Here is a 24,874-nt window from a genome sequence, read left to right as displayed (position 1 = left end):
AATGATATATGTACAACTGCTATAACCTGAGCATCTCCTGTATGTAATATGCACAGCTGGTATAACCTGGGCATCTCCTGTATATAATGATATACAGTACAGACCAAAAGTTTGGACACACCTTCTCATTTAAAGATTTTTCTGTATTTTCATGACCATGAAAATTGTAAATTCACGTTGAAGGCATCAAAACTATGAATTAACCCATGTGGAATTATATACTTAACATAAAAGTGTGAAACAGCTGAAAATATGTCTTATATTCTAGGTTCTTCAAAGTAGCCACCTTTTGCTTTGATGACTGCTTTGCACACTCTTGGCATTCTCTTGATGAGCTTCAAGAGGTAGTCACCGGAAATGGTCTTACAACAACCTTGAAGGAGTTCCTAGAGATGCTTAGCACTTGTTGGCCCTTTTGCCTTCACTCTGCGGTCCAGCTCACCCCAAACCATCTCGATTGGGTTCAGGTCTGGCGTAGCCCCCCATCACTCTCCTTCTTGGTCAAATAGCCCTTACACCGCCTGGAGGTGTGTTTGGGGTCATTGTCCTGATGGTCCAACTGATGTCCTAAATGATGGTCCAACTAAAGGCAAACCGGATGGAATAGCACGCCGCTGCAAGATGCTGTGGTAGCCATGCTGGTTCAGTTTGCCTTCAATTTTGAATAAATCCCCAACAGTGTCACCAGCAAAGCACCCCCACACCACCACACCTCCTCCTCCATGCTTCACGGTGGGACCCAGGCATATACTTTGCTCTAAACCATCCCATTGTAGCGTGCCACTGGCAGGATGTTTAGGGTCAATGTCTTGCTGAAAGGTGAACTGGCGCCCCAGCCTCAAGCCTTTTGCAGCCTCTGACAGGTTTTCACCAAGGATTGTCCTGTATTTATCTCTTTCTATCAACTCTGACCAGCTTCCCTGCCCCTACTGAAGAAAAGCCTTTCACAGCAGGATGCTGCCACCACCATGTATGATGGTGGGGATGATGTTTTAACGATGCTATGTAATGTTAGTTTTCTGCCACACATAGCATTTTACGTTTAGTCCAAAAAGTTTTCCTTTGATCTCATCTGACCAGAGCTCCTTGTTCCACATGCTCGCAGTGCCCCCTACATGGGTCTTTGCAAACTGCAAACAGGACTTTTTATGGCATTCAAAAATGTCTTCCTTCTTGCCGCTCTTCCATAAAAGAGTGGTGTATACGACTAATACTTGTCCTGTGAACAGATTCTCTCCTCTGAGTTGTGGATCTCTGCACCTCCATGTCTTGGTAGATTTGCAGTTGTGCTATACTCCTTATATTTCTGGATGATGGATTGCACAGTGCTCCATGAGATGTTCAGAGCATGGACTATTTTTTTATAACCTAACTGTGATGACACATCATTTTATCTTAATTAATCAAACTATTTTCAGTAAGCCAGGAGAAATAGACTGTTATCTATATGTTGACTTTTATGTGTTTCTTTCTGGTTGGTCAAGAAAACACACACAGACTTTTGTTTGTACAAGCCTGTAATATTGTCTTCTAAGTTGATATTTGATGTAACATACTGTGCTGTTATCCTGAATTACTAGTAATGTTTGTTGATATGTTGATTACACATTATCAAGGCCATCTAGCTTGTTGACTTGCAAAGCAGAGGAGTACAAACGTTGCAAATTGATTAAATTGTCAAACAATGTGAGTCAACCTCATCCCATCTTTCTCTTGACCTCTGGATGCTGGTTTGAAGGTCAGTTGTTAACTATAAAAAGAGGCGATTCCTCTCTCTAACAGAGATACCTCCAGACTTCAAGACAGCCAAAAGTTCGAAAGAACGAGAGACTGTCTACAGGACAGCAGCCAAGACATCATGGCTCCATGATGAGGGACACTCAGCTGGAAAAATATAGATCTGCTCCACTGACCATTGGCGAACCATGGATACGGTTGGGGTAGTCAGGATTTGGACCCACTGGTCGCCTGAGTCCCAAAGATACATTTGTGGTGGCCATGAATCAGACCCGCCAGTTGCCTGGCTCCATAGAGATGTTCGGAGAAGCCAGGTTGTGACCCTCTTGTCACCTAGCCTTGTAGCTGAATGGACTGTCATCTTTCTAAGATTGTCGATCCCTCCTCTCCGTGTATGTGCTTCAGGTAGGGCAGTTGGCCCTGGAATCTCTGGTGGGATGATCCTTGGACTATGCCGTTTCGACTAGCGAACCAGGGTGTTCGCTGACCCCCCGTGTCTCCACACTAACCCTGCTTTACTCTTCACAGCTTTATCCCTGACCTGTCTGGTGGGCTCCTTGATTTTCATGATGGTATTTGATCCCTAATGTTCTCACACAAACCTCAGAGACCATCACAGAACAGCTGTAGTTATACTGAGGAGAAATCACACCCAGGTGGACGCAATGTACTAATCAGGTGACTTCTGGAGGCGATTGGTCACTCAGGATTTTATTTAGGGGGATCAGACCACAGGGGGGCTAAATACAAACTTCTAATTTTTCAGATTTATATTCTTAAAATAATTAGAAATCATTGTATCATTTCCTTTACATGTCACAAATACTTGTTACATTCTGTTGTATTACATAGCATCCCAATAAAGTTAAGTTTGTGGGTGTAAAGTGAGAAAATATGAAAAAAGTTCATGGGGTATGAATACTTTTCGTGGCACTGTATTCAGGTTTCTTTGGAGATTACACAGAGATGAATGATGGAGGACGGGAAGGGTCCGGATCCCACAATTCGATAATTAAATTTTCTTTGTAAATGGAATTAAAAGTGGAAACAAAGAATCGAAATGTCCAAATAGCTCAGTCATCGGCAGCCACACATGGAGTCGGTGCGTTTTTCCTGAGCGCTTGTGCAGGTATTACAAAAGCTAATCATGTTTACATGTCACTCCACTGCCACGAGGACTTGTCAGTAATTCCGGGTCTTGTCACAATCCGTCTCCAGCCTCAATCAGCCCGCCGAGTGGCGACAATGGCTCCTCGTAATGGTTTTACTGATGGGAATGAGGGAGTGATGTGGACTATTGATTTAACGCAATGGACTGATTTCTGCTTGGGATTAGATGCGCCGGTTTCACACTCCACTATTGTGAGTTAATCTGACAGGCAGAATTGCCACCTTTACCCAGCGAGCTGTAGGTGCTCGCCGCAATCCTTCGCAGCGGCGGAGTGTCGTATCCTGAAATGGTTTTCTATAAATAGAGGTATACACTTGGGATCCCGCTCAGATCTCGGAGGCACAAGCGTCTGTCCTCATTTGGATTCAAGCGGTACATATGTAGTTGGCTCTATAATGTTGCCTCTGACATATAGTTAATGCAAAGGCTGGGAAATTGAAAAGCTGCCACTAGGCATCTACGTAAACTGGAGCGAGCGGCTTTATGGGAACAGACAGTGTTCATGAGGAGCTGCTAACAGGACCCTCTACCTTTAGGGTCGGTGCTGCTATATTGTGTCATTGTGTATCTCTCAGAAGGTGAATCTCATCAGCAAAGTATGTCACTTTTTAGGAGTGGAGTAGCTGTAAGGGGTTCCTCAGTAGTGGAAGTGTGTTTTAGAGTATCCCTAATAGAAAAGTGGTTGTGAAATACAACATTAGGATATTTATTGGAGGAGTGTTTCTGTTTCCACCGGAGGGTGCAGGAATAGCGCTCACACCCAGGCCCCGGTGCCTAATGTGGGTCAAAGACCCTCTGTGCCTCATCTGATTTATTGTAGCAAAAAGACAGTCCATCAGAAAGAATTGTCTAGACTGGATACAACTGTAGCAAATTCTTGACGGAGGTTTCCAGGCATATGACATTGATGGTCTCTCCCCAAGACAGTTCATCAATATCAGATCTGTGCAGTTCGGACTTACAGCACCCCCACCGATCAGCTGTTATTAGCTGTGGCGGCTGGATGTGAACACATGCACAACTCCATTCAATGTTTACCGTCAGCTGTCGAGTACTGCAGATGAGTTCCTATTCTCCTGTCATATTCAATGTGTAACGTATGCTGTCTGGTACTGCAGATCAGCTCCTATTCTCCTGTCATATTCAATGTCTAGCAGCTGCTGTTGGCTCCTGCAGATGAGTTCCTATTCTCATGTCATATTCAATGTGTAGTGATCGCAGCCAGGTACTGCTGATCGGCTCCTATACTCATGTCATATTCAATGTGTAGTAGTCGCAGCCAGGTACTGCTGATCAGCTCCTATACTCATGTCATATGCAATGTGTAGTGGTCGCAGCCAGGTACGGCTGATCAGCTCCTAGACTCATGTCATATTCAATGTGTAATGGTCGCAGCCAGGTACTGCTGATTAGCTCCTATACTCATGTAATATTCATTGTGTAGTGGTCGCAGCTAGGTACTGCTGATCAGCTCCTATACTCATGTCATATTCAATGTGTAGTGGTCGCAGCCAGGTACTGCTGATTAGCTCCTATACTCATGTCATATTCATTGTGTAGTAGTCGCAGCTAGGTACTGCTGATTAGCTCCTATACTCATGTCATATTCAATGTGTAGTGGTCGCAGCCAGGTACTGCTGATTAGCTCCTATACTCATGTCATATTCATTGTGTAGTAGTCGCAGCTAGGTATCGCTGATTAGCTCCTATACTCATGTCATATTCAATGTGTAGTGGTCGCAGCCAGGTACTGCTAATTAGCTCCTATACTCATGTCATATTCATTGTGTAGTAGTCGCAGCTAGGTACTGCTGATTAGCTCCTATACTCATGTCATATTCAATGTGTAGTGGTCGCAGCCAGGTACTGCTGATTAGCTCCTATACTCATGTCATATTCATTGTGTAGTAGTCGCAGCTAGGTACTGCTGATCAGCTCCTATTCTCATGTCATATTCAATGTGTAGTGGTCGCAGCCAGGTACTGCTGATTAGCTCCTATACTCATATCATATTCATTGTGTAGTAGTCGTAGCTAGGTACTGCTGATTAGCTCCTATACTCATGTCATATTCATTGTGTAGTAGTCGCAGCTATGTACTGTTTATCAGCTCCTATACTCATGTCATATTCAATGTGAAGTGGTCGCAGCCAGGTACTGCTGATCAGCTCCTATACTCATGTCATATTCAATGTGTAGTGGTCACAGCTAGGTACTGCTGATCAGCTTCTATACTCATGTCATATTCAATGTGTAGTAGTCGCAGCCAGGTGCTGCTGATCAGCTCCTATACTAATGCCATATTCAATGTGTAGTGGTTGCAGCCAGGTACTGTTGATAAGCTCCCATACTCATGTCATATTCATTGTGTAGTGGTCGCAGCTAGGTACTGCTGATCATCTTCTATACTCATGTCATATTCAATGTGTAGTAGTCGCAGCTAGGTACTGCTGATCAGCTTCTATACTCATGTCATATTCATTGTGTAGTGGTCGCAGCTAGGTACTGCTGATCAGCTTCTATACTCATGTTATATTCAATGTGTTGTAGTCGCAGCCAGGTACTGCTGATCAGCTTCTATACTCATGTTATATTCAATGTGTAGTAGTTGCAGCCAGGTACTGCTGATCAGCTCCTATACTCATGTCATAGTCATTGTGTAGTGTTCGCAGCCAGGTACTGTTGATCAGCTCCTATACTCATGTCATATTCATTATGTAGTGGTCGCAGCCAGGTACTGCTGATCGGCTTCTATTCTTATGACATTTTCAGTGTGTAGTGGCTGCTTTCAGGTACTGCAGATCAACTCCTGTTCTCGTGCCATGCCGCTCAATGTGTAGCAGCCGCTGCATGGTCCTGCAGATCAGCTGTTATATGGCTGAATAGAAGCTGATCTATAGTACTCGGCAGTTTCTTTACAGCCGCCCTCCGTTAGAGCCGCTTTTCAGTGCCAGGTGTCGGTCCCGACTGATCTGATATTGATGACTTATATTGGATAGGTCATCAATAGTGTTTATCTGGAGAACTCCTTCATCAGTGAGTTTATTAGGTCTGTACAGGTTTACAAATTAATAGACAATACCATACAACAAGCAGATATATTACAAAAAATATAAACTTAAAGGAATTTCCCACTAAAAAAATATTTAGATGCGTTTAAAATTGAAATATATATCAGATATTAGTAGGAATCGTGCTGTCCTGATCTCTAGATATCAGCACTGGTCCCAGCAGGTGCACAGGTCCCAGATTTGCCCAGGCTGTCCTGATTTTTTGGTAACAGTATGGGCAAATTCAGAACTTTCCAGGACCAGAAAGGGACACAAATGTGTGGTCCAGAGTTGGTTGGGTGGGACCAGCGAGGTGATGCAACGTCCCAAAATCACCAATTTCAGTCCACAGTAGAAGAGAAAATGATGTGCACTCACCGCTCCCGTAAAAATAGTTTCCTTTATTTGGACATGTGCGCAGTTACAGAGAAATAACGTGCTGGATGAAGGACGACAGCTGTTTCGCACAAGTGCGCTTCTACAGGTCCCAAAGACTGAGGCCGCAATGACGATTCTCAGTACTAAAATCCCCAACTCAGGGGCGGACACATCATTGGTGCAGGGGCTCTAACCATCGGACTCCATCCTAATCTGCAATGTATCACCCTTAGGGTTAGACGCAGACAAACGTGTTTTTCGTCTGAGTGCTATCTGACAAAGCATTGGATCGCACTTGAACCAATGTTATTCTATGGGGCCCTGTACATGTTGGATCTAAGGAAAAAATTGCAGCATGCCCAAGTTTGATCTGCCATCCGGATCGCACTCTGCCATGCAAGTCATTGAGCCCGTGGACTGTACTCGGATGACATCTGAGTGCAGTCCTATTTCCATAGACACACAGAAGACGAAGAATGTTTTTTTTCTCCATCTTATCCTTATCTGAAAGAATGCGATCACATTATGATCAATTTTCATAATCGACCTAATGAGAGAATCTACAGCCGTCTGCACCGTCCCTTCCTCTGGTGGATCAGTGATAACTTTTAATGATGGGATCAGCCATTTAGCAAGTGCTGGGGCTCTGTTTAATGGTGGGGCACATAAGCTTTGCAGAAGAGATACTTTCCAGAAGGGGTTTGAGGAGATTTGCCAGCTCTTCCGAGACTCTCTCCTTTTTCCAGACGCCTCCCAGACATTTGGGTAGAGGAGACAAGTATGACACAGACCTGAATATCTGCACTGACTTCACTTTTGGCAGCAGCAGTAAAGCAAAGCATTTTGTAATTGCTGCAGTTGATAGTTATGATTTTGTAATACCGAGCAGTCAATATGTTAAATGCAAAAAATGCAGGAACCATCAAACACTTTATGGCGGCGTAACATAAGACGGTAAATATTGGCGAGCCGCTCGTCTTTCTAGCGCTGAGATATGGAGTAATGCTTTCAACTGGGAAAGATAAATGATGATGGGGCCTGATTAATAAATTATAAAGAATCTTCTGCTAAACCGCCACTCACCCGTGTAACCTCGCTTCCTTTTTCATGGTAATGGCCCTCAGCCCAGTGTATTATCCATGCGAAATTCTAATTTCTTGACGCCGCCCCACAACCAAATGAATAACATTCTCCTATCTGGAAATATGCGGATATGGGCATGAATTGGAACAAGACATTAGACCATAATTACACATTCTCCGTAACCTTTCTGGCTGCAGATCTAAAGGTCTGTTAGTGTTTTCAATTAGCGCCATTTATTTTGCCTCACACTTCATCCTCGAGAATCCCGCTCGCCATTTACGTCTCGTCTCTGAATTTTTTTATTTATTTATTTTTAAATTCCACCACCTCATTAACGATGACGATCACGTACAGATATTAAAATACAGAGCAAATGCGAAATTCCAGCAAATTGTTGGACGAGTCGCTTCTCCCTGGGTGATTATTGAAAGCCATGACCACAATCTCAAGATTTTATTTTATGGACTACTGAGTGCTCAACCAGCAGATTTATAGCGGTAGAAATATGCGATTTTCAGTGGACGGCTGATTGGCATCTCTTGAAGTTTATTTTATCGGTTTCTGGGGTGGGAGATTGAGTTTTCTTTGCAGAAGTGACATTTCCTGAAAGAATCTATAATAACCCATACATATTATAACAACAATCATCATTGCAACTACTGTGCAGCACAGAGGGGCCACCTTAGATGGGGGCAGTAAATGTAAGTATTATATATTGTAGGGTCCTGAATAGACCCCATAGCGGCCCCCTGAGCCTCCATATTGTCTAAATTACTGCACACTTTTTTTATGTAAATGAATAATTGTCTGAGTGAAGGTTCTATAATTTTCTAAGATATTTTAGGTCTCAATATCACATCTTATTTAAAATCTCTGCTTGCTGTCAGCAGATGGAAACATCACAAGCTGAATCTTTAGTCTTTACAAAAAGCATCCTGATACTGTGTCTCCAGTATTGCAATGTGAACATGCTTGTTCACAGCTGAAGGTTTGCCACAGTTGTATCTAGTCTGCACCCTCTGGTGTTATCAGCAGCAGTTTACTACAGTGTGTCAGCCCGGAGTTCAGAGCATTGACTAATCTGGATACAATTGTAGCACATTTTTAGCTTATTTCGTCAATAGAAAGAAGAAAGGACTCTCCGATGCTGTAGCTGTAAGATTTATCTGCAGCTGCTCCCTTAGTACCTACAGTTGCTCTCCTACGATTATCAGCTGCTCTTCTATGACTTGCAGCTGTTTTCCTACTACTTGCAGCTGCTCTCCTATTACTTGCAGCTGCTCTCCTATTACTTGCAGCTGCTCTCCTACTACTTGCAGCTGCTCTCCTATTACTTGCAGCTGCTCTCCTATTACTTGCAGCTGCTCTCCTATTACTTGCAGCTGCTCTTCTATGACTTGCAGCTGTTTTCCTACTACTTGCAGCTGCTCTCCTACTACTTGCAGCTGCTCTCCTATTACTTGCAGCTGCTCTCCTATTACTTGCAGCTGCTCTCCTATTACTTGCAGCTGCTCTTCTATGACTTGCAGCTGTTTTCCTACTACTTGCAGCTGCTCTCCTATTACTTGCAGCTGCTCTCCTATTACTTGCAGCTGCTCTCCTATTACTTGCAGCTGCTCTCCTATTACTTGCAGCTGCTCTCTTATTACTTGCAGCTGCTCTCTTATTACTTGCAGCTGCTCTCCTATTACTTGCTGCTCTCTTAATACTTGCAGCTGCTCTCCTAATACTTGCTGCTCTCTTATTACTTGCAGCTGCTCTCCTAATACTTGCTGCTCTCTTATTACTTACACCTGCTCTCCTATTACTTGCTGCTCTCTTACTACTTGCAGCTGATCTCCTACTATTATCAGCTGCTCTTCTATTACTTGTAGCTGCTTTCCTGCTACTTGCAGCTGCTCTCCTATTACTTGCTGCTCTCTTACTACTTGAAGATGCTCTCCTACTGAAACGGGAGTGGTGGAACCACTGTGCCATGGTCCGAGGAGAGCCTGGAGGGGCGTAACTAGGATAGCATCGGATTCTTCACTAGAGCCCCTAGCGATGGGGCTAGGCTTGGCTCACGGTGAACACCAGGTGCTACACCAAGACAGACCTTGGGTGCACGGCAGCTGACCCCCAAGGGACAGGTAGCTGGAACGGCCCCACAGGAGAATACAGTTGATACAAGCAGGCATGGCAGGAACACAGGAATCACAGATTCAGGTTGGTCCGGCTGGTATACAGATAAGCACTGGCACGAGCGGGCTGGTCCAGCTAGCTGGTATACAGATAAGCACTGGCAGGTGCAGACTGGTATAGATGGAATACAGATAAGCACTGGCAGGTGCGAGCTGGTTTGGCTGGTATACAGATAAGCACTGGCAGGTGCAGACTGGTATAGATGGAATACAGATAAGCACTGGCAGGTGCGGGCTGGTCTGGCTGATATACAAATAAGCACTGGCAGGTGTGGGCTGGTCTGGCTGAAATACAGTGAGATCAGGCAATTACCAGCTGGTAGGCAGGTACTGGACAGATAGACTGACTGGTGGGTACTGGGGACATCACAACATGCAAGTGTGCAGAGGACTAGCTATACGCATTGTTCAGGCACTTCCTTCCTGGTGGAGATGCCTTAAATAATAAGTGTCTCCCAGCCATTGGCTGGAGACACTTCAAGATGCGCACGCAGCACATTTAAGAAGGAGGGAGCAAACGTGTTCACGCCCTAAGTACAGTGCCTGGAGATCTGCGTGCGAAGTGCAGACCTCGTGCAGCAGCCAGAGAAGGAGGAAGTGAAGGACGGGGGCCGCAGCGGCAAGTGAGTTGGCGTCCCTGTTGGGTTAAAGGAGAAGCGTACAGGGACACCAGCATATGACTGCTCTTCTGGCCTAAACTGTGCTCTCCGATGCTGCAAAACAGAAGAACACAAGGGCACTGGAGCTAGCTGAATCCAGCCAGCTTCAAAGCAGCACTTCCAAGCTTTAGAGCAAAGATCTTGCAAGCGCTGCCCTCCTTGCTTTGGAAACCAGACAATTTTGTCATAAACTGCAGAGGTGGCGACGAGCAGTACACAATAGACTAAAAAAATATCTCCATTCTTGAGACTTGAGAGGATTTAAAAAAAAAAAAAAAAGCGCTAAATAGCAAAGTTGGGCGTTTTTACAAGCACTTTATAATTCCACCTATTCATGATGAGGAGTAAGTCCCTTAAAGGGGTTAAATAACCTCCAACGGCTGCAGGTAAAACCTACGGTACTCAGTCAGGGGGTGAATTCCCAGTGAACCAGACCCGGAATCGCTGCCGTGTGAAATCTAACATGACGGCCCGGTTTCACGTTAGTGATTACATGTCAGCAGCAGTGAATTAGACATGACACGGTGGCTGTGAGATACTGGAGGAGAAGACATCTCTGAGGAGGAATCGGCAGAGCTGAGAATTGCAATCAGTACAGATCCGCGCCGCGGAGCGAGAGGCCTGTCCTGTGCGAGCACGGCCGCGGACGGTGAGATTGAAACGCCGTATGTTCACTCCTGACAGGTCAGATTCTCCGGGGCAGAGACTGGAACTGAACATTGCAGATATTCAACATGAATCTTTCATCTCCGTACACGCTGTTCGCACAGACGGACCCGTCCTGCGAGCTGGCGCTGACGATTTCCACCATTACGCAGACTTTTCAGAATTCTGGAAGCCTTGTCCACTCCAGATTGGAGAAATGAACCTGATGACTTATGCTACAGATTCCAGATGAAAAAATGCAGATGAAAATATAGAAAGCCTAAAACCATGTTCCCAAGTGTGAAAACAATGCGAATATTTCACAAAACACTCAGTAACGATCTGCTCCGATACATTGTTCCCAAGTGTGAAAACTCTTGCTGCTCCAATTATTGCCTTTTTTTCTGCATTTTCCCCTTTTTAATGCATTTGGTGCAAATTTTACAGTGTTTTCATTTGCAATTTTTAGTGCAGAAAATGTTGGATTATGCACCCGAAAACACGATTTCAGTTTTTTTAAATGTATTTTTTTCAGGTTACCTATAAAAAAAAACATGATACCAAACAATGTGCATTTCCACAGCGTCTTTAACCGCACAGTGGGCAGAAGCACGAACTGGTAAATGCAGCCGATTACCTTCACACAAGCGAAAAAATGCATCCGAAAAAACTGCAGCAATCTTGCTACGTGGGAAAATGGCTTCAGTGAACTGGAACGTTCCTGTTGACAGTCGTCGGATAGAAACGTGGTCATACCCTTGCTGTGAACGACGTGCAACATGTGGATCTATGAGGCTACTTTGCCTTTCCGCATTTGTTCACTGACCGTAAGCAAAAATCTAGAAAATGTTGATTAATTGCAACATGAATAATTAGAACTAGGGCTGGATGTGGAATTTTGCAGACTACAAACTTCTTAAAGGGGTTGTTTGATCGGCTTTCCTGCATCCCAGCTTCCTGGTTGCTGAGGACGGGGCACTCCAGCTTGATTGACAGCTCAGACCAGTGGCATCACTGCGCGCTCTCCGATTCTCAGTGATACTATAGTTGGCTGAATCAGGAGCTAAAAGTGCGCTCCAGCAATCCCAACCACCTTCTGAGCAAGATAGAGCTTGTAAGCACTGCACATGCTCGGCCACCACTGCTAGACTAAAGAGGTGGTCGGTAACCTAGGCAGTGAGCCAAAGACGTAAAATAAAGTCAGCATTCTTGAGAACGGAGAGGATTTTACATAGCAAGCAAAGTTAGGATGCTGATTTTTGCAAGCAATTTGCACATTTACCTATGTAAGAGCTTGGGATTATGGGTGCATTAGTTTATACCTTTATTCCGCAGCGCTCCCGTCTGTGCCAGTTTTGGTGTCTTGAGTGTTTTGTGATAATGTCCTGTGATTTTATTTCACTCACCGCAGGCGCCATTATTTCCTCTTATGTTCTGCATGTTCCTGGCACCGGGTGTTTACCGCCGCGGATGATGGGGAGCGGCTGCCAGGAGTAGCTGCAGTGCGACTGAGACCGCGATGGGCAGAGTTATCACCCACAGAAAGTAACTACAGAGGACTCTCTGTAACTACAGCTGCTCCCTGACGGCCGCACGTTGTGGCCTTTGTCCCCGATATCTTTACAGAGAGTCAATATAAAGGTATTGGCACAGAAGAGGTTAAAATAGACATTCACATCATTGGGGCAGCACCAAGGAAAATAACGAGCACCATAATCGACTCCATTCATGAGAATGGTCACGTCAGCACAGAGTATTAGTATTAGTGACCTTTGCTACTACATGCAATTTCATTGGCTTGGAATAGGTTAGTTGAAGAAGCATGCAGCACAGAGTATTTCAGGAGAGCCATGTTCTGATCGTAGGCATAGAGGAGCACTAGGAGTTAAAATGAATCGGCGGAGCGACAGTCGTTGAAGGAGGGGAGTGTGATTCTGTAATCAGGACAAGCACTCATCGGAGAGTTCTGCTAATTATAATTACTGCATGTTAAGAGCGACTTGTATTATTTATCAAATCAGTAAGGAAAGAGGATCATGTGTACGGGATGTAAAGCGATGTGATCTGCCGGGATAACAACGGCAGAGCGAGCTGGGGTCCCAGGAGGCTGCATGGGGGGCCCACGACTTATTACATTTACATTACTGAACTTCAGTCAGATTAGCAATTGACTAGCAAACTGCAACAGTGGCCCAACAGCTGTGTAGATGTCCAGTAAGTGTGGACCACAAGTAGCAGCATGTCCATCTTTACGAGTCAGTATGGCAATTATGGTAAAACTATCACCATATAATACTATTGATCAAATCACTCATTGCCTGTAATATAGAAGAAGCCACATTACTGCGATAGTGCTAATGCAATAGTGCCTTTCACAATATACAGTCATAAGAAAGTTACCTAACCTGGTGCCGAGTGTACAGAGAGATACCTAACCTGGTGTCGAGTGTACAGAGAGATACCTAACCTGGTGCCGAGTGTACAGAGAGATACCTAACCTGGTGTCGAGTGTACAGAGAGATACCTAACCTGGTGACGAGTGTACAGAGAGATACCTAACCTGGTGTCGAGTGTACAGAGAGATACCTAACCTGGTGCCGAGTGTACAGAGAGATACCTAACCTGGTGTCGAGTGTACAGAGAGATACCTAACCTGGTGCCGAGTGTACAGAGAGATACCTAACCTGGTGTCGAGTGTACAGAGAGATACCTAACTTGGTTCCGAGTGTACAGAGAGATACCATACTGGTGCCGAGTGTACAGAGAGATACCTAACCTGGTTCCGAGTGTACAGAGAGATACCTAACCTTGTACCGAGTGTACAGAGAGATACCTAACCTGGTACCGAGTGTACAGAGAGATACCTAACCTGGTGCCGAGTGTACAGAGAGATACCTAACCTGGTACCGAGTGTACAGAGAGATACCTAACCTGGTTCCGAGTGTACAGAGAGGTACCTAACCTGGTGCCGAGTGTACAGAGAGATACCTAACCTTGTACCGAGTGTACAGAGAGATACCTAACCTGGTGCCGAGTGTACAGAGAGATACCTAACCTGGTGTCGAGTGTACAGAGAGATACCTAACCTGGTGTCGAGTGTACAGAGAGATACCTAACCTGGTGCCGAGTGTACAGAGAGATACCTAACCTGGTGTCGAGTGTACAGAGAGATACCTAACCTGGTGCCGAGTGTACAGAGAGATACCTAACCTGGTGTCGAGTGTACAGAGAGATACCTAACCTGGTGCCGAGTGTACAGAGAGATACCTAACCTGGTGCCGAGTGTACAGAGAGATACCTAACCTGGTACTGAGTGTACAGAGAGATACCTAACCCGGTGTTGAGTGTACAGAGAGATACCTAACCTGGTGTCGAGTGTACAGAGAGATACCTAACCTGGTTCCAAGTGTACAGAGAGGTACCTGTCACGCCCGCACATACTTACCCATCTTCTTCCATCCAGCGGCGCACTCGCGATCCCGTTCCTCGCCGCTCTGCTGCTTCTTTCTCTGGCTCCCGGCGTCCAGCGTCTTTGCGCATGCGCGGTCGCGTCTCCTCCAGCGCTGAGCCCTCTGGGAGGTCGCGACCCGATAGCTCCGCCCCAACATGGCGGCGCCCATCGGCTATTTCTTCCCGGCGTCTTCCTAGGTAAGACGCCTTTGCTTTGTAGGTGCACTGTCTGCCGTCAGTGTCCCTATGCCCTAGGCTCCCCTGTACCAGTGTCTTTTCTCAGCCCAGTCTTTACTTTGTCTCAGTATCCTGCCAGTCCGTGTTCCTGCTGTATCCTGCCAGTCCGTGTTACTGCTGTACCCTGCCAGTCCGTGTTCCTGCTGTGTCCTGCCAACCCGTGTTCCTGCTGTATCCTGCCTGTCCGTGTTCCTGCTGTATCCTGCCAGTCCGTGTTCCTGCTGTGTCCTGCCAGTCCGTGTTCCTGCTGTACCCTGCCAGTCCGTGTTCCTGCTGTGTTCTGCCGTTCCGTGTTCCAGTCATTTTCAGTTAAGTCTTGTTTTCCTATTATTCCCTGCCATCCTTATAGCCTATGGTTTCCTTCTTTATCTTGGGTCGCCCCTTTGGCTCTAGCTGTTGTGTCTCCATTCCCTCGAGGTCCGCTCCTAACACTCCCTGTATAGGGGGTGATTCCATCTGGTCCGCTCGACCCCGGGGGCTCTAGAGTCACGACCCAGAGGGTCCACTCTCGGATTTCTGCCCGAGTACTTACAGTAAGCAAAGGCCATGGACCCCGCTGGGGCCTCTGCTGCGCAGAAAGAGCTACTCTTTTTGCGAGAGAATCAGTCCCGCATGATGTCTTTCATGAAAGCTATGGATTCTCGCTTGTCCACGCTCCAGTCCTCCGATCCTGGCAACGCCGCTCTACTCGTTGGCTTACAGCAAGAGTTAGCTCAGCAGCGTGACACCCAGGCCCATATACTTAGTTATATGTCTTCTATTGACGACCGGCTGCTTTCCATCCAGACAGCCGCTTCTACGTCTGCTCCTGCGTCCCACCCTCCACCCCGCTTGGCTAAACCGCCTCGGTACAATGGGGATCCTAAGTCCTGCCGAGGATTTCTAAACCAATGCCGTCTTCACTTTGAGCTTCTGCCCCAGCATTACCCGACGGATCGGTCCAAAGTTGCGTTTTTGATTTCCCATCTGGAGGGTGACGCCTTGGCATGGGTTAACCCACTCTGGGAGAGAGACGATCCCTTAGTCTCCCGGTTGTCTGAATTTTTGGAGACTTTCCGTCTTATCTTTGACGAACCTGGACGTCTGGCCTCTACAACTGAAGCTCTATTTTCTCTCCATCAGGGATCGTTATCCGTAGGCCAGTACGCTATTCAGTTCCGCACCCTCTCCTCTGACTTGGGCTGGAACAATGAGGTGTTGGTGGGTGCTTTCTGGCGGGGGCTCTCTGGGCGCATAAAAGATGAGTTAGCTGGTCGGGACACCCCTACTGTTTTGGAGGAATTAATTTCCTTAGCTACCCGTATTGACCTTCGGTTCCAAGAACGCGCCCGCGAGCGGAGATCTCTTCGCCCTTCTTCTGCCACCCGTAAGCCACTCAGTCCTCAGCCTAGAACCTCCTCTCGGGCGTCCGCACCAGAACCTATGCAAGTGGACCGTCTTAAGATGTCCGAACAACGTCGTAAAGAGAGGCGCACTCAGGGGTTATGTTTTTACTGCGGAAGTTCTGCTCATTTATTGCGCTCTTGCCCTGAACGTCCGGAAAACTCCTCTGCCTAGGTCAGGTAAGAGAGGCCTCCCTAGGTGTATGTGATTCCTCTCAACCCCTTACTTTGTCCGTTCTTTTGCATATTGCGGGCAAGGGCATTTCTCTAGATGCGTATGTGGATTCAGGCGCAGCAGGGAATTTTATCAGGTTGGAAGAGGTTTTGAAATTCTCCATTCCAGTCAAAACCTTAGAGGCTCCTGTGGTTCTTGCATCTGTGGATGGTAAACCTTTACAAGAGACCATTACCCAAGTAACACTTGAGGTGGAACTTCAAGTTGGGGCTCTGCACAAGGAGAGAATTGCATTTTATGTTTTAGCGGGTCTGTCTCATCCTATGCTCTTAGGTCTTCCTTGGTTACGGTTCCACGAGCCCGTTTTAGATTGGCGCAATGGCAATATCTTGCGCTGGGGTGAGCTTTGTCGGGAACGTTGTCTGCTGCCGGTGCGTCCTGTGGGGTCTTCCTCTAATTCTTCTCCTTCCTCTTCTCTTCCCGCTTTACCCTGTGTCTACAGCGCTTTTTCTGATGTCTTCAACAAGAAGGAGGCTGAGGGCCTTCCGCCTCACCGTCTCTATGATTGTCCCATAGATCTCGTGCCAGGAACTAATCCGCCCAGGGGCAGAATCTATCCTCTCTCTCCTGCTGAGACTCAAGCTATGTCTGAGTACATTCAAGAAAATCTTGCTAAAGGATTCATTCGCAAGTCTTCTTCACCAGCTGGAGCAGGGTTTTTTTTCGTGAAGAAGAAAGACGGTTCTCTCCGCCCCTGCATTGATTATCGAGGCTTAAACAACATCACGGTGAAGAACAAATATCCTCTGCCACTCATTCCGGAACTCTTCGACCGTCTGCGGGGTGCGCAAATTTTTACCAAATTACATCTACGTGGCGCATACAATCTGGTTCGTATTCGTGCAGGCGATGAGTGGAAGACTGCCTTCAATACTCGTGACGGTCACTATGAATACTTGGTTATGCCGTTTGGTCTCTGCAACGCCCCCGCGGTTTTCCAGGAATTTGTGAACGATGTATTTCGGGATCTTCTCTACTCCTCAGTCGTGGTTTACCTTGACGACATTCTCATCTTTTCTCCGGATCTCTCCACTCACAGGCGAGATGTCCGCCGAGTTCTGCAAAGGCTAAGAGAGAATCATCTGTTCGATGATTGAGAAGTGCGTCTTTGAACAATCTTCTCTTCCCTTCCTTGGGTATATTGTCTCAAGATCTGGCTTAGAGATGGATCCAGAGAAGGTTTCGGCTGTCCTGAATTGGCCTCGTCCTCTTGGAACAAAAGCAATCCAACGTTTTCTTGGCTTTGCCAATTACTATAGACAATTTATTCCTCATATTTCTTCCATGACCAAGCCTATCTCTGCCCTAGTTCGCAAGGGAGTCAATTCCGGTCTTTGGACCCCTGAGGCTGAAGAGTCCTTTCTGTCCCTTAAACAAAGTTTCGCTTCGGCCCCTGTGCTTCATCGTCCTGATGCTAATAGACCGTTTGTCCTTGAGGTCGACGCATCCTCTATTGGAGCTGGAGCAGTACTTTTGCAAAGATCTTCGTCCGGACGTATGGTGACCTGTGGTTTCTTTTCTAAAACTTTTTCCGCTCCTGAGCGTAACTACTCTATAGGGGATAAGGAACTATTGGCTATCAAGCTAGCCTTGGAGGAATGGCGTTATCTTCTTGCGGGGTCTCTTCATCCATTCACCATTTACACAGACCACAAGAATCTGGCCTATATTCAGTCAGCCCAAAGACTAAATCCACGACAAGCCAGATGGTCTTTATTCTTCGGACGATTTGAGTTTGAACTTCATTTCCGACCCGGAAATAAGAATGTCAAAGCAGATGCTCTTTCGAGATCCTTTCAGCCTCAGGACATTGAGGATTCTCCGGCTCACATCATTGATCCTACGAAGATCGTCACTCTTGCTCCTCTAAGAGTGATTTCAACTCCTGCTGGCAAGACTCTTGTGGCTAATCAAGACAAGGAGAGAGTTTTACGTTGGGGTCACTCCTCCAAAATTGCAGGACATGTAGGAGTCAAGAAAACACTTTCTCTTATCTCTCGGCACTACTGGTGGCCATCTCTCCGACAAGACGTCACCAAATTCATCGCTTCTTGTCCTTCTTGTGCTAAAAATAAAGTTCCTAGGCAGCCTCCTTCCGGTCTCCTGCATCCTCTGCCTGTACCTTCCGTTCCTTGGAGTTTTATAGCTATGGACTTCATCACTGATCTACCTTGTTCCTCGAATTGTTCTGTCATCTTGGTTGTAGTAGATCGGTTCTCTAAAATGGCTCACTTCATCGCATTGCCTGGTCTGCCTTCCGCTCCTGAGTTGGCAAAGATCTTTTTACACCAAGTCTTCCGTCTTCATGGTTTCCCACATCATATCGTCTCTGACCGTGGAGTACAATTTACCTCACGTTTTTGGAGAGCTCTCTGCAGTCTATTAAAGGTTAACTTGGACTTCTCTTCCGCCTATCACCCTCAGTCCAACGGACAAGTGGAGCGAGTTAATCAAGTTCTGACTACATATCTGCGACATTTCTCCAATGCACACCAAGATGACTGGGTCTCTCTTCTCCCCTGGGCTGAATTCTCTTACAACAATCTTCCCAGCGAGTCTTCCTCCAAATCTCCCTTTTTTGTAGTCTATGGTCAACATCCGAACATTCCTCTTCCTGTTTCTCTCTCCTCGGGGGTACCGGCAGCGGATTTCTTGTCCCGGGAATTCTCTACAATTTGGAATGAGACCAAAGTGGCTCTTGAGAAAGCTAGCCTTAATATGAAAAAGTTTGCTGACAAGAAGCGTTTGGATGCTCTGCCATATTCTCCGGGTGATAAAGTTTGGCTCTCCTCTCGCTATATCAAGCTTAAAATTCCCTCTTGCAAACTGGGTCCTCGCTATATTGGTCCGTTTCCTATCTTGAGTCGCATTAATGATGTCTCTTATAAGTTGAAGCTACCTGCCTCTTTGCGCATTCCCAATGCCTTCCATGTGTCTCTTCTCAAACCCGCAGTCTTTAATCGTTTTCACTCCGCTACCTCGCCCTCTCCTCAGCTCTGTACTTCTGATGGAATCTTTAACGTTAAAGATATTCTTGCCAAAAAGGTAGTTAGGGGTAAAACTTAATTTTTTGATTGATTGGGAGGGATTTGGTCCTGAGGAGAGGTCCTGGGAGCCTCGAGAGAACATCAATGCTCCCCTTATCATGAAAAGATTCCTTTCTAGCCTTAAAAAAAGGGGGACTAAGGAGGGGGGTAATGTCACCTGGTGCCGAGTGTACACAGAGATAGCTAACCTGGTGCCGAGTGTACAGAGAGATACCTAACCTGGTGCCGAGTGTACAGAGAGATACCTAACCTGGTGCCGAGTGTACAGAGAGATAACTAACCTGGTGTTGAGTGTACAGAGAGATACCTAACCTGGTGCCGAGTGTACACAGAGATAGCTAACCTGGTACCGAGTGTACAGAGAGATACCTAACCTGGTGCCGAGTGTACACAGAGATAGCTAACCTGGTACCGAGTGTACAGAGAGATACCTAACCTGGTGTTGAGTGTACAGAGAGATACCTGTCATGATTCCAATGGCAGGGAATCACAAAAGGACAAGCACCAACGAGCTCTAGGGTGATGGAACCTGAGCTTACCGCGACCCTAAACCTGAACACACAAATAACAATAGCCGGGGAACGTGCCTACGTTGATCCTAGACGTCTCGCACCAGCCGAAGATCTAACTTCCCCTATTAGAAGAAACACAGACCTCTCTTGCCTCCAGAGAAATACCCCACAGAAATAGCAGCCCCCCACATATAATGACGGTGAAATGAGAGGAAGGCACATACACAGTATGAAATCAGATTCAGCAAAATGAGGCCCGCTAAAACTAGATAGCAGAGGATACAAAAGTAAACTGCGCGGTCAGCAAAAAAACCTTCAAAAATCCATCCTGTAATTACTTGAACTCATGTTCCAACTCATGGAACATGAGGAGCAATTACAGCCCGCTAGAGCAACCAGCAGCAAAGAAACAATTATATGCAAGCTGGACAAGACAAAAATAAATCAAAACGTGGAACAAGAAAATCAAAAACTTAGCTTGTCCTGAAGATTACTGAAGCCAGAAGCTGAGGTAACAAAACACTCTGATAACCTTGATAGCCGGCGGGGAAATGACAAGAAAGCCCGGTTAAATAGGAAACTCCCAAATACTAATAGAACAGGTGGACACCAGAGACAGCAGAACACAAATCACCCAGTACCATCAGTAACCACCAGAGGGAGCCCAAAAACAGAACTCACAACAGTACCCCCCCTTGAGGAGGGGTCACCGAACCCTCACGAGAACCACCAGGGCGACCAGGATGAGCCCTATGAAAAGCGCGGACCAAATCATCAGCATGAACATCAGAGGCAACCACCCAAGAATTATCCTCCTGACCATAACCCTTCCACTTGACCAAATATTGGAGTTTCCGTCTGGAAACACGAGAATCCAAGATCTTCTCCACAACATACTCCAATTCTCCCTCCACCAGCACCGGAGCAGGAGGCTCAGGCGAAGGAACAACAGGTACCTCATACCTCCGCAACAACGACCGATGGAACACATTATGAATAGCAAACGATGCCGGGAGATCCAAACGAAACGACACAGGGTTAAGAATTTCCAAGATCCTATAAGGACCGATAAACCGAGGCTTGAACTTAGGAGAAGAGACCTTCATAGGAACAAAACGAGAAGACAACCACACTAAGTCCCCAACACGAAGTCGAGGACCCACGCGGCGACGGCGATTAGCAAACTGCTGAGCCTTCTCCTGGGACAACTTCAAATTGTCCACCACATGACTCCAAATCTGATGCAACCTATCCACCACCATGTCCACTCCAGGACAATCAGAAGGCTCCACCTGACCAGAGGAAAAACGAGGATGAAACCCCGAATTACAAAAGAAAGGAGAAACCAAGGTAGCAGAACTAGCCCGATTATTAAGGGCAAACTCGGCCAGCGGCAAAAAGGTAACCCAGTCATCCTGATCAGCAGAAACAAAACACCTCAAATAAGTTTCCAAGGTCTGATTAGTTCGCTCCGTCTGGCCATTCGTCTGAGGGTGGAATGCAGACGAAAAGGACAAATCAATGCCCATCTTAGCACAGAACGTCCGCCAAAATCTAGACACAAACTGGGATCCCCTGTCAGAAACGATGTTCTCCGGAATCCCATGCAAACGAACCACGTTCTGGAAAAACAGAGGGACCAACTCAGAGGAGGAAGGCAACTTAGGCAAGGGTACAAGATGAACCATTTTAGAAAAGCGGTCACACACAACCCAGATGACGGACATTTTTTGAGAGACAGGGAGATCCAAAATAAAGTCCATGGAAATGTGCATCCAAGGCCTCTTCGGGATAGGCAAAGGTGACAACAATCCACTGGCTCGAGAACAGCAAGGCTTAGCCCGAGCACAAACCTCACAAGACTGCACAAAAGAACGCACATCCCTAGACAAGGAAGGCCACCAAAAAGACCTGGCCACCAAGTCTCTAGTACCAAATATTCCAGGATGACCTGCCAACGCAGAAGAATGGACCTCAGAGATGACTCTACTGGTCCAGCTATCCGGAACAAACAGTCTCTCAGGCAGACAACGATCAGGTTTACCCGCCTGAAACTCCTGCAAAGCACGTCGCAAGTCTGGGAAGACGGCCGACAAAATCACCCCATCCCTAAGGATACCAGTGGGCTCAGAATTTCCAGGGGAGTCAGGCACAAAACTCCTAGAAAGAGCATCCGCCTTCACATTCTTTGAACCTGGCAGGTATGAAACCACAAAATTGAAACGAGAGAAAAACAGTGACCAACGAGCCTGTCTAGGATTCAGACGCCTGGCAGACTCAAGGTAAATCAGATTTTTGTGATCAGTCAAGACCACCACACGATGTCTAGCACCCTCCAGCCAATGACGCCACTCCTCAAATGCCCACTTCATGGCCAAAAGTTCCCGATTACCCACATCATAATTCCGCTCAGCGGGGAAAAATTTTCTAGAAAAGAACGCACATGGCTTCATCACCGAGCAATCGGAGCTTCTCTGTGACAAAACCGCCCCCGCTCCAATCTCGGAAGCATCAACCTCAACTTGGAAAGGAAGCGAAACATCAGGCTGACGCAACACAGGAGCAGAAGAAAACCGGCGTTTAAGTTCCTGAAAGGCCTCCACAGCCGCAGGAGACCAATCAGCAACATCAGCACCCTTCTTAGTCAAATCCGTCAAAGGCTTAACAACACTAGAAAAATTAGTTATAAAACGACGATAGAAATTAGCAAAGCCCAAGAACTTCTGCAAACTCTTAAGAGATGCAGGCTGCGTCCAGTCACAAATAGCCCGAACCTTGACGGGATCCATCTCAATAGTAGAAGGGGAAAAAATATACCCCAAGAAAGAAATCTTCTGGACTCCAAAGAGACACTTTGAGCCCTTTACAAACAAGGAATTAGCCCGCAGGACCTGAAACACCTTCCTGACCTGCTGAACATGAGACTCCCAGTCATCAGAAAAAAACAAAATATCATCCAAATACACAATCATAAATTTATCCAGATATTCACGGAAAATATCGTGCATAAAGGACTGGAAGACTGAAGGAGCATTAGAAAGTCCGAAAGGCATTACCAAATACTCAAAATGGCCCTCAGGCGTATTAAATGCGGTTTTCCACTCATCACCTTGCTTTATTCGTATAAGATTATACGCACCCCGGAGATCAATCTTAGTGAACCATTTAGCCCCCTTAATGCGAGCAAACAAATCAGTCAACAAAGGCAAAGGATACTGATATTTTACGGTAATCTTATTCAAAAGACGATAATCTATACAAGGTCTCAAGGACCCATCTTTCTTGGCCACGAAAAAAAAACCTGCTCCCAAAGGGGACGAAGATGGACGGATATGTCCCTTTTCCAAGGACTCCTTAACATAATCCCACATAGCAGTATGCTCTGGCACTGACAGATTGAACAAACGACCTTTAGGAAATTTACTACCAGGAATTAAATCTATAGCACAATCGCAATCCCTGTGAGGAGGAAGTGAACTGAGCTTAGGCTCCTCAAAAACATCCCGATAATCCGACAAAAATACAGGAACCTCAGAAGGAGTAGATTAAGCGATAGAAATCAGAGGTGCATCATCATGAACCCCCTGACATCCCCAGCTTAACACAGACATTGTTTTCCAGTCAAGGACTGGATTATGAGTTTGTAACCATGGCAGACCAAGTACTAGAACATCATGTAAATTATACAACACCAGGAAGCGAATCACCTCCTGATGAACGGGAGTCATACGCATGGTCACTTGTGTCCAGTACTGAGGTTTATTCATAGCTAAAGGTGTAGAGTCAATTCCCTTCAAAGGAATAGGGACTTCCAGAGGCTCAAGACTAAACCCACATCGCTTGGCAAATGACCAATCCATAAGACTCAGGGCAGCGCCTGAATCTACATAGGCATCGACGGAAATGGATGATAATGAGCAAATCAGAGTCACAGACAGAATGAACTTAGACTGTAACGTACTAATGGCAACAGACTTATCAACCTTTTTTGTGCGTTTAGAGCATGCTGATATAACATGAGCTGAATCACCACAATAAAAGCACAACCCATTTTTCCGCCTATAGTTTTACCGTTCACTTCTAGACTGAACTCTATCACATTGCATTGTCTCAAGTGCCTGTTCAGAAGACACCGCCAAATGGTGCACAGGTTTGCGCTCCCGTAAACGCCGATCAATCTGAATAGCCATAGTCATAGACTCATTCAGACCCGTAGGCGCAGGGAACCCCACCATAACATCTTTAATGGCCTCAGAAAGGCCATCTCTGAACTTTGCAGCCAGGGCGCACTCATTCCACTGAGTAAGCACTGACCATTTCCGAAATTTTTGACAATATATTTCTGCTTCATCTTGCCCCTGAGAGAGAGCTAATAAAGCTTTTTCAGCCTGAATCTCTTGGTTAGGTTCCTCATAGAGCAAACCCAATGCCAGAAAAAACGCATCCACATTAAGCAACGCAGGATCACCTGGTGCCAATGCAAATGCCCAATTTTGAGGGTCACCCCGCAGGAAAGATATAATAATCTTAACCTGCTGAGCAGGGTCTCCAGAAGAGCGAGATTTCAAAGAAAGGAACAGCTTGCAATTGTTCCTAAAATTCAGAAAATTAGATCTATCTCCAGCAAAGAACTCTGGAATAGGAATTCTAGGTTCAGACATAGGAGCATGTACAACAAAATCTTGTATATTTTGAACCTTAGCAGCAAGATTATTCAAGCTGGGAGCTAAACTCTGGACGTCCATGATAAACAGCTAAGGTCAGAGCCATTCAAGGATTAAGAGGAGGAAAAAAAAAAATCAGCCAGGCTGCAATTAGGGCTAGGCAGCAACCTCAGAGGAGAAAAAAAAAAAAAAAACTTCCTCAGACTACTTTTCCTCCTACTTCAGCCCAAACATTTTGGGCCGGCTATACTGTCATGATTCCAATGGCAGGGAATCACAAAAGGACAAGCACCAACGAGCTCTAGGGTGATGGAACCTGAGCTGACCGCGACCCTAAACCTGAACACACAAATAAAAATAGCCGGGGAACGTGCCTACGTTGATCCTAGACGTCTCGCACCAGCCGAAGATCTAACTTCCCCTATTAGAAGAAACACAGACCTCT

The 24,874-nt window shown here is 46.1% G+C and overlaps 1 long non-coding RNA gene across 2 annotated transcripts in view; it reads left to right on the top strand.

Moving 5' to 3' along the window:
• Positions 1-24,874, top strand: part of LOC138649176 (uncharacterized) — a 148,428-nt gene that overhangs the window by 23,305 nt on the left and 100,249 nt on the right. The gene's annotated exons all lie outside the window — the stretch shown is intronic.

This window comes from Ranitomeya imitator, chromosome 9 (assembly GCF_032444005.1).
Source record: "Ranitomeya imitator isolate aRanImi1 chromosome 9, aRanImi1.pri, whole genome shotgun sequence".
NCBI classification, from domain to species: domain Eukaryota; kingdom Metazoa; phylum Chordata; class Amphibia; order Anura; family Dendrobatidae; genus Ranitomeya; species Ranitomeya imitator.
This window is presented reverse-complemented; position numbering and strand designations above follow the sequence as displayed.